General features: G+C 48.3%; 1 long non-coding RNA gene across 2 annotated transcripts; it reads right to left on the bottom strand.

Annotated features, from left to right (window-relative positions):
• Positions 1-12,879: 12,879 nt before the first annotated feature.
• On the bottom strand, positions 12,880-16,049 carry LOC141041692 (uncharacterized). Of its 2 annotated transcripts, none has more exons than XR_012202780.1 (2): positions 15,693-16,049; positions 12,880-13,586 (listed from the first exon to the last, which is right to left on the bottom strand). It is a non-coding gene; the product is annotated as an uncharacterized lncRNA (long non-coding RNA). The 2 variants fall into 2 exon arrangements; XR_012202781.1 differs by having other exon boundaries at positions 12,880-13,291.
• Positions 16,050-16,932: the final 883 nt, after the last annotated feature.

Raw genomic sequence — 16,932 nt, 5'->3', positions numbered from 1 at the left:
GACTGCGTATTCGGATTCGTCTCGTCGTTCTGAGCAACTTTCATATAGAAAGTATTTTCATCTGAGCTACGGTTTATTTTATATGATTTTCTAAAAGTTTTAAATCATTTTAGAATTAATTTAATTTATTTAATTCAACATTATCCAGAATAGTGCCTGCTGACGTCAGCAGTCAACAGGGCGTTGACTGGGTCAAACTGATGTGCGGGACCCACCTGTCATTGACTGATTAATTAATTAACTAATAGTTTAATTAGTTTAGTTATTAGATTAGTTTAATTAATCAAAAAATAATTAGGTTAATTAATTCTTTAATTAATTAATTGTTTTTAATATATTATTATTATTATTATTATTATTATTTCTTCTTTTTTTTCTTTTTTTTCGTTCTGGGGGTGGGGTCCCCGTGTCAGTGGCTCAGGGGGTGCAGCGGGCACTGGGCGAATGGGCGCAACGGGTGCCCAGCACCCGTTCGTTCGGGCGCACGCCTCAACCGCCAGAGGGGCAACGGCGACGGCATGGCGCCGGGGCGGCGAGGGGGTGGTCGTGACGGCAGCAGGAGGTGGTGCCGGAGTGGGGCCGCGCGGACGGGCGCCGGGCACGGAGCGCTAGACGCAGCCAGGGGGCGCGGCCACTCGCGGCGCACGGGCGCGGGCATCTCCGGGCGAAGGGTTCGTGCGGCGTGGGGCTCCGGGCGGGCTACGACCGGTCAGGGCAGGGGAAGGGACCGCGCCTGGGCGAGAGGAGCGGGACAGCGCCAGCGCGCACTGGGCGCGGCGTGGACGGCGATTGCGGGGCCGTCGGGCGGGGCCATGGGCGTGGCGACGAGGCGAGCCTACGCGGGCGCGTCGCTGGCAGTAGCAGCACGGCAGGTGCGAGGCGCTGGTAGAGGGAAAGGGGAGGCCGTGGGCCTCACCAGCGATGGAGGGAAGCGGGGGCGGCGTGGCTCGAGGAGGCCGGTCGGGGATGAGGTCGAGGTGGACGTCCGACGGCGCTGGGTGAAGTAGAGGTGGGGAACGGGGCGGTCCGGCGATGGAGAGGCGGGGCGTCGGGGTGGCGCCGGGGACGCGCGCCGGCGTCAGGCATCGGGGAGGCGGGCGCAGTCCGGTGGGGAGGAAGATGGGGATGCGGTGCAGGAGGTTGGGAGCCACGAGGAGGAGGCCGGGATGGTGGTGCTCGGCGCCGGCGGGCGGCGGCCTTAGGGGAGCGGCGGCTCGGGTGCCCGCTCCACTGGGTGTGCGTGCGTGCGTGTGGCGGCGCGGGTGAGGGGACGAGGGGAGCGATGGGGAATAGAGTGAGTGGGTGGATCGGGTTAGGGTTTCGGGAGTGGGAGGGATAAGGAGGCCCGGGTGGGCCTGGTGGGCCGGCCGGTGCGGCAGCCAGCTGGGCCGTTCGGTCCAGCTTGGGGGGGGGTGTTTTATTTTTTTTTGTTTCTTTTTATTTTTCTTTTCTTTATCTATTTTCTTTTCTATTTTATTCTTTCAATTTCTGTTTTATAAAATATAAATACAACTCCTAAATTAATGTTATAATTTATTCTACTGCCCCAAAAAGTTTGACACCTAATTAAAATAGTTTGTATTATTATTATTTTTAAAAGGCACTTAATTAATTGTCATAGCTGCTGTTTTAATTACTTTAGAGCCTTTAAACATTTTATAAAAGTGTGGTTTCTCCACAATAATTACCTATGCATTATTTGGCAACACCCCAACATTTTAGTTTTAATATTTGAAAATCTTTACCGTTTGACTTTATTTTAAGTTTGAATCTCGAATTGATTTTGAACTAACACGAGATTAACAACAGTAACTGTGGTGACGTGGCATCATTAACGTGGGATTACTGTAGCCTAATTATCCGGGCATCACAGGGTGCACCACATAACCCAACACGCTCGATCCCATTTGGCCGGACACACTTTTCTGGGTCATGCCCGGCCGCGGAAGATCAACACGTCGCAGCCCCACCTAGGCTCAACACAAAATATGAACAAGCTTGTGTTGGGGGGAGGCAAGAATGTTGTCGATGATAACATAATTCATCGAGGGGCAAGGATGGTATTTCTCATCTTGAATTTCGACACACAACTTGGAAGAAGTCAAACTGTTGACAATGATCACGACAAATTTGTCGAGAGGTTTTCAAGAAGATGTAATTGATCGACGATGACATCAAGTCAAAGGAATGATGAAAGCGAATGGTTATTGGAACCACGGGTAGGACACAAACTCGAAATCAAGTTTGCTGTTCAAGGAGAAGTGATGTGACGAGGAAGATCGATGCAAGATTAGCTCACTGTAGAAATTTGTGCGCTGCGAAGGACCAGGTAGCACAGTTAAAATCGGCACGATGATGACATAGCCGAGCAGGCTAGGGATGACGTGATCGAGTACGAACTCGTAAGCAAAGGAGATTACTAAGAGTTGTTTAATCATGATGCGGACTCGATTCAGTTATCGATGTCCTTGAGTGTTTAATAACTCGGAGCCCGTGAAAAATTGGAATCAATGAGAATGTAATACTTGATGGAGAACTCATAAGAGGTTATGCAGTTCCGTGATAATCTCGAGATACCAAGGGGGTAATACTCGACGACAGATTAAAATAGAGGTTGGATTGGGTATTGCTCTACAGAAGTCAAGTGCTTAAACTTGCACGAGGAATGGTGTTTAAAGGAGAACATGGTCGGAACCACGATTGCAAAAGGCCAGATCCCAGATATAAGATGAACTTATACCAAGGGAATAATTAATTTAAGAGAAGCTTTTAATGATAAGATCTACATCGTGTCCATGGGCATGAACACAAAGTTCAAGGTCGAGTCCCACTTCTGCAATGCATAACCTTTCATTCACTGCTCTATTAAAAATAATTTGAGTGCGAAGACCTACCTGGTGAATTACCAGAGGAGTATGAACCTTGCAAAACTTTCGGGTTTACACAGATTAAGGAAGGCATAGGTTCAACCCATTAGGGCAACTTAGAAACATATGCCACAAGCTTTGAGAGTGATTATCACCAGCTCAAAAGTAGAGCATGGTTGACAAAGCAGAGGATACAATTTACCAAAGGCATTATGTATCCGAGAAAAGACTCACAAAGTTATTGAATATGAAGGACGTCGTCGGATAAAATCCCATAAAGGTTCTGGTGGTCCACAAGAGACCTGATGTGAGCATCGGTACTCAACTAGCAGAAGAAAGAAAGCAAGGAGATCAGATTATCAAGACAACCGACTAATTCAAAGCTCCAATGCAAAGGAATTATGAGCTCCAAATCAAGGGATCAGAAGCAAACACTCTGATCAAGGATGGATAGGTTGAGTAGGCTTAAGGGTACAATTGATGACAATTTCATTGGTCGAGATCCAACTCATGTTTAATATGACGTCTGAGCCGGAAGGATGAATTCTAGGATCTGATTGAGGACTGCGAGAATTTGCAACATATTGAATCAAGGGACTCTAATGATAATGACAAAGGATACTAATGAATATTGCTATTCATATGGAACGCAACCATAATGCAAGCAGACAAGTATTTGCCGAGTAATAGCGGGCAGAGGATTATCAAAAGATCAGATGGTATTTCAATGTGTCTTGTAAATCAAATAAACAACGGGGGAAGAGCGGATACTCGGTAAGTGCGAGGAATTGTCCGTAGAGGGTATTCATGTGGCAAGAACCGCAAGGCAGTAGGCACAAAGTATTCACGGATCAATAGAGGGAATTTCAGGGTATCTTGTAATGAGAAGATCAACTGGGAACAAAAGTAAGATCGACAGATGTATGTATTTATCCATAGGGATATTTCGGTGATAGGCAATTGCAAAAACAACGGACACAAAGTCTCGAGAGAACATCACAGGGTAACTCCGGAATCTTCTACTGCAGCAGGCGATCATCTGAAGTGAGGGACTCTCCGGGAGAAAGTACTTTCGAGAACCTAAAGTTAGTTTTGTTTTTAGCAAAATCATTTAACTCGAATAGAAGAGAGATCAGAGTCCCAGAGTATAGACAAGGAGTAAAAGATCCTAATACCATGGCGACGTGGGCCCGTAAGCCACACAGCCATGTTATTAAAAGTTTTTCAATGACTAGACTCGACTTCGGCCAAGGAGTTGGAAAGGGGGATTCCTACAGGCAGTCGGCTATGATACCAATGATGGGAATCGTAGCATAATTTAAAATTTTCCTATGCTCACCAAGATGCATCTATGGAGTCTACTAGCAACGAGGGGAAAGGAGTGGATCTACATACCCTTGTAGATCGCGAGCGGAAGCGTTCCAATGAACGTGGATGACGGAGTCGTACTCGCCGTGATCCAAATCACCGATGACCGAGTGCCGAACGGACGGCACCTCCGCGTTCAACACACGTACGGTGCAGCGACGTCTCCTCCTTTCTTGATCCAGCAAGGGGGGAGGAGAGGTTGATGGAGATCCAACAGCACGACGGCGTGGTGGTGGATGTAGCGGCTCTCCGGCAAGGCTTCGCCGAACTTCTGCGCGCGAGAGAGAGGTGTTGCAGGGGAGGAGGGAGGCGCCAAAGGCTGTAGTGTGCTGCCCCCCCTCCCCCCCCCCCTTTATATAGGCCCCCAAGGGGGGGTGCGCAGCCCTTGGAGATGGGATCTCCAAGGGGGGCGGCGGCCAAGGGGGAAGGGGTTGCCTTGCCCCCCAAGGCAAGGGGAAACTCCCCCCCCTAGGGTTCCCAACCCTAGGCGCATGGGGGGGAGGCCCAAAGTGGCGCCCCAGCCCATTAGGGGCTGGTTCCCCTCCACTTTCAGCCCACGGGGCCCTCCGGGACAGGTGGCCCCACCCGGTGGACCCCCGGGACCCTTCCGGTGGTCCCGGTACAATACCGATAACCCCCGAAACTTTCCCGGTGGCCAAAACTGGACTTCCTATATATAATTCTTCACCTCCGGACCATTCCGGAACCTCTCGTGACGTCCGGGATCTCATCCGGGACTCCGAACAACTTTCGGGTTTCCGCATACATATATCTCTACAACCCTAGCGTCACCGGACCTTAAGTGTGTAGACCCTACGAGTTCGGGAGACATGCAGACATGACCGAGACGCCTCTCCGGTCAATAACCAACAGCGGGATCTGGATACCCATGTTGGCTCCCACATGTTCCACGATGATATCATCGGGTGAACCACGGTGTCGAGGATTCAATCAATCCGTATGCAATTCCCTTTGTCAATCGGTATGTTACTTGCCCGAGATTCGATCGTCGGTATCCCAATACCTAGTTCAATCTCGTTACCGGCAAGTCTCTTTACTCGTACCGCAATGCATGATCCCGTGACTAACGCCTTAGTCACATTGAGCTCATTATGATGATGCATTACCGAGTGGGCCCAGAGATACCTCTCCGTTTACACGGAGTGACAAATCCCAGTCTCGATCCGTGCCAACCCAACAGACACTTTCGGAGATACCCGTAATGCACCTTTATAGTCACCCAGTTACGTTGTGACGTTTGGCACACCCAAAGCACTCCTACGGTATCCGGGAGTTGCACGATCTCATGGTCTAAGGAAAAGATACTTGACATTGGAAAAGCTCTAGCAAACGAAACTACACGATCTTTTATGCTATGCTTAAGTTGGGTCTTGTCCATCACATCATTCTCCTAATGATGTGATCCCGTTATCAATGACATCCTATGTCCATAGTCAGGAAACCATGACTATCTGTTGATCAACGAGCTAGTCAACTAGAGGCTTACTAGGGACAGGTTGTGGTCTATGTATTCACACATGTATTACGATTTCCGGACAATACAATTATAGCATGAATAAAAGACTATTATCATGAACACAGAAATATAATAATAACCATTTATTATTGCCTCTAGGGCATATTTCCAACAGTCTCCCACTTGCACTAGAGTCAATAATCTAGTTACATTGTGATGAATCGAACACCCATTGCGTCCTGGTGTTGATCATGTTTTGCCCTAGGGAGAGGTTTAGTCAACGGATCTGCTACATTCAGGTCCGTGTGTACTTTACAAATATCTATGTCTCCATTTTGAACACTTTCACGAATGGAGTTGAAGCGACGCTTGATATGCCTGGTCTTCCTGTGAAACCTGGGCTCCTTCGCAAGGGCAATAGCTCCAGTGTTGTCACAGAAGAGAGTCATTGGGCCCGACGCATTGGGAATCACCCCTAGGTCGGTAATGAACTCCTTCATCCAGACTGCTTCCTGTGCTGCCTCCGAGGCTGCCATGTATTCCGCTTCACATGTAGATCCCGCCACGACGCTTTGCTTGCAACTGCACCAGCTTACTGCTCCTCTATTCAAAATATACACGTATCCGGTCTGTGACTTTGAGTCATCCGGATCTGTGTCGAAGCTAGCGTCGACGTAACCCTTTACGACGAGCTCTTCGTCACCTCCATAGACGAGAAACATATCCTTAGTCCTCTTCAGGTACTTCAGGATATTCTTGACCGCTGTCCAGTGTTCCTTGCCGGGATTACTTTGGTACCTTCCTACCAAACTTACGGCAAGGTTTACATCAGGTCTGGTACACAGCATGGCATACATAATAGACCCTATGGCCGAGGCATAGGGGATGACACTCATCTCTTCTATATCTTCTGCCGTGGTCGGGCATTGAGCCGTGCTCAATTGCACACCTCGCAGTACAGGCAAGAACCCCTTCTTGGACTGATCCATACTGAACTTCTTCAATATTTTGTCAAGGTATGTACTCTGTGAAAGACCAATGAGGCGTCTTGATCTATCTCTATAGATCTTGATGCCTAATATATAAGCAGCTTCTCCAAGGTCCTTCATTGAAAAACATTTATTCTAATAGGCCTTTATACTTTCCAAGAATTCTATATCATTTCCCATCAATAATATGTCATCCACATATAATATGAGAAATGCTACAGAGCTCCCACTCACTTTCTTGTAAACACAGGCTTCTCCATAAGTCTGTGTAAACCCAAACGCTTTGATCATCTCATCAAAGCGAACGTTCCAACTCCGAGATGCTTGCACCAGCCCATAGATTGAGCGCTGGAGCTTGCATACTTTGTTAGCATTCTTAGGATCGACAAAACCTTCCGGCTGCATCATATACAACTCTTCCTTAAGGAAGCCGTTAAGGAATGCCGTTTTGACGTCCATCTGCCATATCTCATAATCATAGTATGCGGCAATTGCTAACATGATTCGGACGGACTTCAGCTTCGCTACGGGTGAGAAAGTCTCATCGTAGTCAACCCCTTGAACTTGTCGATAACCCTTAGCGACAAGTCGAGCTTTGTAGATGGTCACATTACCATCTGCGTCCGTCTTCTTCTTAAAGATCCATTTGTTTTCTATGGCTCGCCGCTCATCGGGCAAGTCAGTCAAAGTCCATACTTTGTTTTCATACATGGATTCTATCTCGGATTTCATGGCTTCTAGCCATTTGTCGGAATCTGGGCCCGCCATCGCTTCTTCATAGTTCGAAGGTTCACCGTTGTCTAACAACATGATTTCCAGGACAGGGTTGCCGTACCACTCTGGTGCGGAACGTGTCCTTGTGGACCTACGAAGTTCAGTAACTTGATCTGAAGCTTCATGATCATCATCATTAACTTCCTCCCCAGTCGGTGTAGGCACCACAGGAACATTTTCCCGCGCTGCGCTACTTTCCGGTTCGGAAGGGGTGACTATCACCTCATCAAGTTCCACTTTCCTCCCACTCAATTCTTTCGAGAGAAACTCCTTCTCTAGAAAGGACCCGTTCTTGGCAACGAAGATCTTGCCTTCGGATCTGAGGTAGAAGGTATACCCAATAGTTTCCTTAGGGTATCCTATGAAGACGCATTTTTCCGATTTGGGTTCGAGCTTTTCAGGTTGAAGTTTCTTGACATAAGCATCGCATCCCCAAACTTTTAGAAACGACAGCTTAGGTTTCTTCCCAAACCATAATTCATACGGTGTCGTCTCAACGGATTTAGACGGTGCCCTATTTAAAGTGAATGCGGCAGTCTCTAAAGCATAACCCCAAAATGAGAGCGGTAAATCGGTAAGAGACATCATAGATCGCACCATATCCAATAGAGTGCGATTACGACGTTCGGACACACCATTTCTCTGAGGTGTTCCAGGCGGCGTGAGTTGTGAAACTATTCCACATTTCCTTAAGTGTGTACCAAATTCGTGACTTAAATATTCTCCACCACGATCTGATCGTAAGAATTTTATTTTCCTGTCACGTTGATTCTCGACTTCACTCTGAAATTCCTTGAACTTTTCAAAGGTTTCAGACTTGTGTTTCATTAGGTAGACATACCCATATCTACTTAAATCATCAGTGAGAGTGAGAACATAACGATATCCTCCGCGAGCCTCAACGCTTATTGGACCGCACACATCGGTATGTATGATTTCCAATAAGTTGGTCGCTCGCTCCATTGTTCCGGAGAACGGAGTCTTGGTCATCTTACCCATGAGGCATGGTTCGCACGTGTCAAATGATTCGTAATCAAGAGACTCCAAAAGTCCATCTGCATGGAGCTTCTTCATGCGCTTGACACCAATGTGACCAAGGCGGCAGTGCCACAAGTATGTGGGACTATCGTTATCAACTTTACATCTTTTGGTATTCACACTATGAACATGTGTAGCATCACGTTCGAGATTCATCAAGAATAAACCATTGACCAGCGGGGCATGACCATAAAACATATCTCTCAAATAAATAGAACAACCATTATTCTCAGATTTAAATGAGTAGCCATCTCGAATTAAACGAGATCCAGATACAATGTTCATGCTCAAAGCTGGCACTAAATAACAATTATTGAGGTTTATAACTAATCCCGTGGGTAGATGCAGAGGTAGCGTGCCGACGGCGATCACATCGACCTTGGAACCATTCCCGACGCGCATCGTCACCTCGTCTTTTGCCAGTCTCCGTTTATTCCGTAGTTCCTGATTTGAGTTACAAATATGAGCAACCGCACCGGTATCAAATACCCAGGAGCTACTGCGAGTACTGGTAAGGTACACATCAATTACTTGTATATCACATATACCTTGGGTGTTGCCGGCCTTCTTCTTGTCCGCTAAATATTTGGGGCAGTTCCGCTTCCAGTGACCACTTCCCTTGCAATAAAAGCACTCAGTCTTGGGCTTGGGTCCATTCTTTGACTTCTTCCCGGTAACTGGCTTACCGGGCGCGGCAACTCCCTTGCCGTCCTTCTTACCCTTGCCCTTCTTGAACTTAGTGGTTTTATTCACCATCAACACTTGATGTTCTTTTCTGATCTCTACCTCAGCTGATTTCAGCATTGAATACACCTCGGGAATGGTCTTTTCCATCCCCTGCATATTGTAGTTCATCACAAAGCTCTTGTAGCTTGGTGGAAGCGACTGGAGGATTCTGTCAATGACCGCGTCATCCGGGAGATTAACTCCCAGCTGAGACAAGCGGTTGTGCAACCCAGACATTCTGAGTATGTGCTCACTAACAGAACTGTTCTCCTCCATTTTACAGCTGAAGAACTTGTCGGAGACATCATATCTCTCGACCCGGGCATGAGCTTGAAAAACCAGTTTCAGCTCCTCGAACATCTCATATGCTCCATGTTTCTCAAAACGCTTTTGGAGACCCGGCTCTAAGCTGTAAAGCATGCCGCACTGAACGAGGGAGTAATCATCAGCACGCTGCTGCCAAGCGTTCATAACGTCTTGGTTCTCAGGGATTGGTGCTTCACCTAGCGGTGCTTCTAAGACATAATCTTTCTTGGCTGCTATGAGGATGATCCTCAGGTTCCGGACCCAGTCCGTATAGTTGCTGCCATCATCTTTCAGCTTGGTTTTCTCTAGGAACGCGTTGAAATTGAGGACAACGTGGGCCATTTGATCTACAATACATAGTGTAAAGATTTAGACTAAGTTCATGATAATTAAGTTCATATAATCAAATTATTTAATGAACTCCCACTCAGATAGACATCCCTCTAGTTATCTAAGTGAAACATGATCCGAACTCAACTAGGCCGTGTCCGATCATCACGTGAGACGGACTAGTCAAGATCGGTGAACATCTCCATGTTGATCGTATCTTCTATACGACTCATGCTCGACCTTTCGGTCCTCCGTGTTCCGAGGCCATGTCTGTACATGCTAGGCTCGTCAAGTCAACCTAAGTGTATTGCATGTGTTCCGAGGCCATGTCTGTACATGCTAGGCTCGTCAACACCCGTTGTATGCGAACGTAAGAATCTATCACACCCGATCATCACGTGGTGCTTCGAAACGACGAACCTTCGCAACGGTGCACAGTTAGGGTGAATACTTTCTTGAAATTATTATAAGGGATCATCCTACTTGCTACCGTCGTTCTAAGCAAATAAGATGCAAAAACATGATAAACATCACATGCAATCGAATAGTGACATGATATGGCCAATATCATCATGCTCCTTTGATCTCCATCTTCGGGGCACCATGATCATCTTCGTCACCGGCATGACACCATGATCTCCATCATCATGATCTCCATCATTGTGTCTTCATGAAGTTGTCACGCCAACGATTACTTCTACTTCTATGGCTAACCGTTTAGCAACAAAGTAAAGTAAATTACATGGCGTTATTCAAATGACACGCAGGTCATGCAAAATAATAAAGACAACTCCTATGGCTCCTGCCGGTTGTCATACTCATCGACATGCAAGTCGTGATTCCTATTACAAGAATATGATCAATCTCATACATCACATATATCATTCATCACATCTTCTGGCCATATCATATCACATATATCACTTGCTGCAAAAACAAGTTAGACGTCCTCTAATTGTTGTTGCAAGTTTTTACGTGGTTTGTAGGTTTCTAGCAAGAACGATTTCTTACCTACGTATGACCACAACGTGATTTGCCAATTTCTATTTACCCTTCATAAGGACCCTTTTCATCGAATCCGTTCCGACTAAAGTAGGAGAGACAGACACCCGCTAGCCACCTTATGCAACTAGTGCATGTCAGTCGGTGGAACCTGTCTCACGTAAGCGTACGTGTAAGGTCGGTCCGGGCCGCTTCATCCTACAATGCCGCCGAAACAAGAAACGACTAGTAGCGGCAAGAAGAATTGGCAACATCAACGCCCACAACTTCTTTGTGTTCTACTCGTGCATAGTAACTACGCATAGGCCTGGCTCATGATGCCACTGATGGGAATCGTAGCATAATTTAAAATTTTCCTACGCTCACCAAGATGCATCTATGGAGTCTACTAGCAACGAGGGGAAAGGAGTGGATCTACATACCCTTGTAGATCGCGAGCGGAAGCGTTCCAATGAACGTGGATGACGGAGTCGTACTCGCCGTGATCCAAATCACCGATGACCGAGTGCCGAACGGACGGCACCTCCGCGTTCAACACACGTACGGTGCAGCGACGTCTCCTCCTTTCTTGATCCAGCAAGGGGGGAGGAGAGGTTGATGGAGATCCAACAGCACGACGGCGTGGTGGTGGATGTAGCGGCTCTCCGGCAAGGCTTCGCCGAACTTCTGCGCGCGAGAGAGAGGTGTTGCAGGGGAGGAGGGAGGCGCCAAAGGCTGTAGTGTGCTGCCCTCCCTCCCCCCCCCTTTATATAGGCCCCCAAGGGGGGGTGCGCAGCCCTTGGAGATGGGATCTCCAAGGGGGGGGGGGGCGGCGGCCAAGGGGGAAGGGGTTGCCTTGCCCCCCAAGGCAAGGGGAAACTCCCCCCCTAGGGTTCCCAACCCTAGGCGCATGGGGGGAGGCCCAAAGTGGCGCCCCAGCCCATTAGGGGCTGGTTCCCCTCCACTTTCAGCCCACGGGGCCCTCCGGGACAGGTGGCCCCACCCGGTGGACCCCCGGGACCCTTCCGGTGGTCCCGGTACAATACCGATAACCCCCGAAACTTTCCCGGTGGCCAAAACTGGACTTCCTATATATAATTCTTCACCTCCGGACCATTCCGGAACCTCTCGTGACGTCCGGGATCTCATCCGGGACTCCGAACAACTTTCGGGTTTCCGCATACATATATCTCTACAACCCTAGCGTCACCGGACCTTAAGTGTGTAGACCCTACGGGTTCGGGAGACATGCAGACATGACCGAGACGCCTCTCCGGTCAATAACCAACAGCGAGATCTGGATACCCATGTTGGCTCCCACATGTTCCACGATGATATCATCGGGTGAACCACGGTGTCGAGGATTCAATCAATCCGTATGCAATTCCCTTTGTCAATCGGTATGTTACTTGCCCGAGATTCGATCGTCGGTATCCCAATACCTAGTTCAATCTCGTTACCGGCAAGTCTCTTTACTCGTACCGCAATGCATGATCCCGTGACTAACGCCTTAGTCACATTGAGCTCATTATGATGATGCATTACCGAGTGGGCCCAGAGATACCTCTCCGTTTACACGGAGTGACAAATCCCAGTCTCGATCCGTGCCAACCCAACAGACACTTTCGGAGATACCCGTAATGCACCTTTATAGTCACCCAGTTACGTTGTGACGTTTGGCACACCCAAAGCACTCCTACGGTATCCGGGAGTTGCACGATCTCATGGTCTAAGGAAAAGATACTTGACATTGGAAAAGCTCTAGCAAACGAAACTACACGATCTTTTATGCTATGCTTAAGTTGGGTCTTGTCCATCACATCATTCTCCTAATGATGTGATCCCGTTATCAATGACATCCTATGTCCATAGTCAGGAAACCATGACTATCTGTTGATCAACGAGCTAGTCAACTAGAGGCTTACTAGGGACAGGTTGTGGTCTATGTATTCACACATGTATTACGATTTCCGGACAATACAATTATAGCATGAATAAAAGACTATTATCATGAACACAGAAATATAATAATAACCATTTATTATTGCCTCTAGGGCATATTTCCAACAACCAACTTGTGACGCCCCCGATTTGACCGTACACTAATCATACACGCAAATGTGTACGATCAAGATCAGGGACTCACGGGAAGATATCACACACAACTCTACAACATAAATAAGTCATACAAGCATCATAATACAAGCCAGGGGCCTCGAGGGCTCGAATACAAGTGCTCGATCATAGACGAGTCAGCGGAAGCAACAATATCTGAGTACAGACATAAGTTAAACAAGTTTGCCTTAAGAAGGCTAGCACAAAAGTAGCAACGATCGAAAAGGCAAGGCCTCCTGCCTGGGACCTCCTAACTACTCCTCGAAGCCGAACTCCACGTAAAATCATCCTCGGGATCTCTAGCTCCTGGACTCCAGCATCTGGTTGCGACAATCAGGTATAGAAAGGGGAAAAGAGGGAGAAAAGCAACCGTGAGTACTCATCCAAAGTACTCGCAAGCAAGGAGCTACACTACATATGCATGGGTATATGTGTAAAGGGCCATATCAGTGGGCTGAACTACAGAATGCCAGAATAAGAGGGGGATAGCTAATCCTGTCGAAGACTACGCTTCTGGCCACCTCCATCTTACAACATGTAGAAGAGAGTAGATGGTAAGATCACCAAGTAGCATCGCATAGCATAATCCTACCCGGCGATCCCCTCCTCGTCGCCCTGTTAGAGAGCGATCATCGGGTTATATATGGCACTTGGAAGGGTGTGTTTTACAAAGTATCCAGTTCTAGTTGTCATAAGGTCAAGGTACAACTCCGGCTCGTCCTTTTACCGAGGGACACGGCTATTCGAATAGATAAACTTCCCTGCAGGGGTGCACCACATAACCCAACACGCTCGATCCCGTTTGGCCGGACACACTTTTCTGGGTCATGCCCGGCCGCGGAAGATCAACACGTCGCAGCCCCACCTAGGCTCAACAGAGAGGTCAACACGCCGGTCTAAATCCTATGCGCGCAGGGGGCTGGGCCCATCGCCCATTGCACACCTTCACCTTGCGTACGCGGCCGGAAGCAGACCTAGCCTAGCAGGCGTTCCAGTCCAATCCGGCGCGCGCCGCTCCGTCGCTGACGTCAAGAAGAGCTTCGGCTGATACCACGACGTCGAGTGCCCATAACTGTTCCCGCGTAGTTGGTTAGTGCGTATAGACCAAATGGCCAGACTCAGATCAAATACCAAGAACTCATTAAGCGTGTTATTATTAAGTATCCGCGGACGTCGACCAGGGCCAGGCCCACCTCTCTCCTAGGTGGTCTCAACCCGCCCTGTCGCTCCGCCACAAAGTAACAGTCGGGGGCCGTTAGGAACCCAGGCCCACCTCTACCGGGATGGAGCCACCTGTCCTTTCAGCCCCCTCATCAGAATCACTTGCGGGTACTCAACGAGCTGACCCGACTTTAGTCACAACATGTGTCATGTATATAAAGTATAAAGTATATACCCCTGATCAGCTCCCTAGTGATCACGGCCCGATAGTATAGCGTGGCAGACGGACAAGAGTGTAGGGCCACTGATGGAACACTAGCATCCTATACTAAGCAGTAGGATAGCAGGTAAGGGCAACAACTGTAGCAACAATGGCAGGCTATGCATCAGAATAGGATTAACCGAAAGCAGTAACATGCTACACTACTCTAATGCAAGCAGTATAGAGAAGAATAGGCGATATCTGGTGATCAAGGGAGGGCTTGCCTGGTTGCTCTGGCAAGTAGGGGTCGTCAACAGCGTAGCCGATCGAGGCAGCAGCGACGTCCGTCTCGTAGTCTACCGGAGAGAAGAGGGGGAAGAAACAATGAATACAGAGCAAACAAAGCATCACAAAATATAACAAGGCAATACGCGGTGCCAGGGGTGATCTAACACAGGGATAGGTGATACTAGCGCAGGGGAAAAACAACCGGGAAAGTATCCGCGGTGTTTCGCGTTTTCGGACAAATGAACCGGAGGGGAAAGTTGCGTGTTCGCTATGCTAGAGACGTGTGGCGGACAAACGGGCTGCGAATCCGGATTCGTCTCGTCGTTTTGAGCAACTTTCATGTACAAAGTTTTTCCATCTGAGCTACGGTTTATTTTATATGAATTTTCAAAGTTTTTAAACATTTTCTGAAATTATTTTAATTTGATTTAAATAGTAAAAGGCTATGTGTACACAGCAAAGGTCAGCCATAGCCTATGACCTGTGGGGCCAGGGGACCCTATTGACCCAGTCAACTGTTGACTGGTCAACAGTGTGAACAGTGCACACGGGACCCGCCTGTCATTCTCTTAGTAATTCCAACACTAATTTAACATTTATACTAAGCAGTGGACCCCATCTGTCATTGATACAACAGGGCAATAAGCAGGGGGTCTAACTTTTTAATCAAATTTTGTTATCCCCTAAACTAATCCTAACCGCGCACACACGCACACCTACACAGCACACACGCACATGTGGGTCGCCGCCGACGAGCGAGCGGCAGGCGACGGAGATGGGGGGAGCGGGCGCGGTCGGGCGCCGTGGCTGCGGGTGAGGGCGGCCGCGGCCGGTGCGAGCGGAGCAGTGGGGAACGGGGGCACGCGCCGGGGGGGGGGGGGGGGGGGGGGGGGGGCGAGCAGCGGTGAGGCACAGCGGCAACGCGGGGAAGGCAGGGCGCGTGTGAGGTCAGAATCAGCGACAACGGCGACTACCGAGTACCGACGACGGCCAGCGGCGACGCCCAACAGAATCGATCCCAGAGGGCACGCATGGACAAACAGGAAGGAGACGGAGATGCACAAGCTCACTTTGATGCGGAGGACGAGCTCGACGGAGGCAGGGAAGCAGCAGTGGCAGCGGATCGACGACGGTGATCCGCGGAGCCGGAGGTGGAAGACGAAGGCGTTGGCGTCGATGCGGTGCTCGCGAGCTCGATTCGGTGGCGCAGGGGCTCCGAGGTCGAATCCGTTCACGTAGTCGACGTAGTCGACGACGTTGAAGCAGTTGACCACGTTCTCAGGCGCCGGAGAGCTTGGTGTGCGCGAGGGCGACGAAGTTCATGGCGACGGCGGCTCGTCTTCTTGCGGGAGAGAAAGAAGCAGCACGCGAGGGGGGGAGGGGAAGATGGGGGAGGGGGGGAGATAGCTAGGGTTTCATCGGGGGGGGGGGGGGGGTCGCGGGGTCCTTGTAGGCGTCCATGTAGGTGCCGGATGGCCGCCACGCACGGCATAGCCGGCGGATGGCTGCCACAATCCCCTCCCGTGAACAGGAGGTAGTGGATGGCTACGGGGTGGGTTGGGCCATGTACTGTAGACTTAGAGCCCAACCACACGGTACGTAGGTTTGCTTCTCCTTTTCTTTTCTGTTTTGCTTTTTTTTCTGTTCTGTTTCTTTTAATTAGCTTTTGTTTTACATTTAAAACTTGAACCAACTAAATTTTGTAAAAAGTGGAGACTTGACATATAAATACTATGAAATAGGCTGCACTGCCACAAAAGGTTTAGTCCCCAAATAATTTAGTTTAACATTTTAATAATTAGTAAAGGCATTTAAATAATTGTTTTTACTGTTGTTTTATTCATCTTATGGTATTTAAACATTTTATAAAGGTGTGGTTTCTCCACCATAATTACCTATGCAATATTTGATTCACTCCGAACATTTTAGTTTTAATATTTGATTTTTCTTATTTGCTTGATTTTGAATTTGAATTAAATCGGTTTCAAATCAACGCGAGTTTATCAACAGTAACCGAGGTGATGTGGCATCATTAACAGAGGTTCACTGTAGCTTAATTATCCGGCCGTCACACTGATTTAGGTCATTTAAAAAAATTATAGATGCTTTAAGAGTTGGTCACTCATGGATATTTAATACATGAGTTTCACTAAAGATTTGGAAAGGAAAGAAGTTGAAGACAGAGACGAGGACTTTAATGCAACTTTTGGGGTTGTTAAGGATGTTTGGTGTTTGTGTGTTCCATTCTTCGAATTGATACTTTATTTAATGAATGAATTAAGTTGGATCATTTTCTGAAAACAAATATAT

Source organism: Aegilops tauschii, chromosome 2 (assembly GCF_002575655.3).
Source record: "Aegilops tauschii subsp. strangulata cultivar AL8/78 chromosome 2, Aet v6.0, whole genome shotgun sequence".
NCBI lineage: Eukaryota > Viridiplantae > Streptophyta > Magnoliopsida > Poales > Poaceae > Aegilops > Aegilops tauschii.
This window is presented reverse-complemented; position numbering and strand designations above follow the sequence as displayed.